The sequence below is a fragment of the Saccopteryx bilineata genome, chromosome 9 (genome assembly GCF_036850765.1).
Source record: "Saccopteryx bilineata isolate mSacBil1 chromosome 9, mSacBil1_pri_phased_curated, whole genome shotgun sequence".
NCBI classification, from domain to species: domain Eukaryota; kingdom Metazoa; phylum Chordata; class Mammalia; order Chiroptera; family Emballonuridae; genus Saccopteryx; species Saccopteryx bilineata.
The window spans coordinates 53915624-53917878 of NC_089498.1; the positions used below are offsets into that span (position 1 = coordinate 53915624).

General features: G+C 40.5%; 1 non-coding gene across 1 annotated transcript; it reads right to left on the reverse strand.

Annotated features, from left to right (window-relative positions):
- Positions 1-470: 470 nt before the first annotated feature.
- On the reverse strand, positions 471-546 carry TRNAS-GCU (transfer RNA serine (anticodon GCU)). The gene has a single exon. It is a non-coding gene; the product is annotated as a tRNA-Ser (tRNA).
- Positions 547-2255: the final 1709 nt, after the last annotated feature.

Below are 2255 nucleotides of genomic sequence, written 5' to 3' on the forward strand. Positions count from 1 at the left end.
TGCAAAGTTATCTTTATTTACTTAAATTAATAAAAAGTGATCTCAATAATAAAATCATAATGATAATAGTGGGGGTAATATCATTGATGCCTTAGGATAAAGGACTTTCTGAACCTCAGATAATACTAGGACACTCTACAAGTGATTTTTTGCTTACTTTTTTTTTTTCTGTATTTTTCTGAAGCTGAAAACGAGGAGAGACAGTCAGACAGACTCCCGCATGTGCCGGACCAGGATCCACCGCACGCCCACCAGGGGTCACGCTCTGCCTACCAGGGGGCGATGCTCTGCCCCTCCGGGGCGTTGCTCTGCCGCGAACAGAGCCACTCTAGTGCCTGGGGCAGAGGCCAAGGAGCCATCCCCAGCGCCCGGGCCATCTTTGCTTCAATGGAGCCTTGGCTGCGGGAGGGGAAGAGAGAGACAGAGAGGAAGGAGGGGGGGTGGAGAAGCAAATGGGTGCTTCTCCTATGTGCCCTGGCCGGGAATTGAACCCAGGTCCCCCGCACAGCAGGCCGATGCTCTACCGCTGAGCCAACCAGCCAGGGCCATTTGCTTACTTTTTAACCATACCTTATTCTTAAAATTTTAGTAGTTTCAAAAATCTCAACTCTTAAATTAAGCAACTGACTGGGACAAAATTCAGTTTAAAAAGTCTAACCTTTATGTTAGATTATGTTTTATTATTACTTTGATTAAACTGGGAATCATTTATTAAAATCTTGTAAGTTTCTTTTGACTAAAAGAGAAACTTGTGCAAGATTTGGGTGTTGGAATGGAAGTAGAGATCTTTATTCAAAGAATAAGGAATGTTTTTGTGATCAAGTACAGTGATGGACAGATGTAGAAGTGATTCTCATTACTCTAGTTTATCTTTATAACTTCTTGCTTTGCCAACCAACAGCAGCCCCAGGCACCTTGGGCACTGATCACGTGGTCTAGTAAAAGCTTTAATTTGTGCTACTCTTGATTCTTGGAGATTTTCTTTCTCCTCCCTCTTGTTTGCTTCCCAACCCCCTCCTTTGTCCTCTCATCAACTCAGCAACAAGTTCTGCTGTAAGATCCCAATTTTATCAAATCACTTGCCTAATGATATCACTACTCTCAGGTGGAGATATTACTATGTGGAAAAGTATACACTGATGCACTTTTGTCTTTTTCAGAAATTTTATATTTCCATACCCTAAAATAAAGTGATTTATTAACAAATCATTTCGGGCTTGAATGTGACCCTCAGTTTCTGGATTCTGCTATCATGCACCCTGCTTTTTAATCTTACATTACACTTTATTAAAACAGATACAATTATCTTTGGACTGTCTACTTTAAAAATAGTGAATGATTAAAGAAACAGGAATAGTGGGACTTGTAAAATTATAATATAATTGTACAATATTTGACATTTTAGATTTTTTCTCTTACTGCGTAGGGCCCTAGGAAACACAAGCTGCTTTATTCTTTAATGGTCCTTACCCCGTCTTTTGTTTTAGTTTAGTTTAGTTTAAAAGAAGCCTCCACTCACTAGGCTAGCATTTAATAATGCCAGCTTTCCTTCATTCTGCATCTTAGACTCAATTTGCTCAGCAGGCAGTTATCCATATAGTTTTCAGACCAGCTGGAAGCATCATTACACTGCCTTCAAAGAGACCTTAGCTATGTGCAAGAAAATAATCTAACCTTATATTACTAAAATAAAGTACAGAAGGTACTTTAAAATTCCCCTCCTGAACTCAATATAGCAGTTTAGTAGGTAATACAAAAAAGTACTTGCAATGCATAAGTTAAGAGGGGCTTGTTTAGTGGAGGTAAAATTTATTGAACAGACTGCTTAGGGAAAATGGTTGCAGTTATGTTTGCTCACTTCTTTTTCATTTGAGTAGCCATAATGACTGATGTAACCAAGAACACAGGACTTGGTGCACTGGCTTAATGTAAACACCTATGTAATCAGGACATGGCTTTTGGCCAAAAGTCACTTTTGTCTAGGCAGCTCATAAGAAGCTATGGGCACTTGCCCTGGAACAGTTTCTGAGGGAGAAGTGGTCTTCCCCTGCCTGCTTGCCCGCAGCCAGGAGAATTAGCTCCATTCCGTGCCTGGTCACTGCATGCCCTGTGAGACTAAGTAAACAGGAATTGATACACTGCCCTTCAGCTCCATATATGCTCCCTGGTCTGACTGAATCCAGTGTGAATCTGCAGAGCCTCTTCCTTCTGCATTACAGAATATTACCTCATAAATTAAAACACGACACCAATGT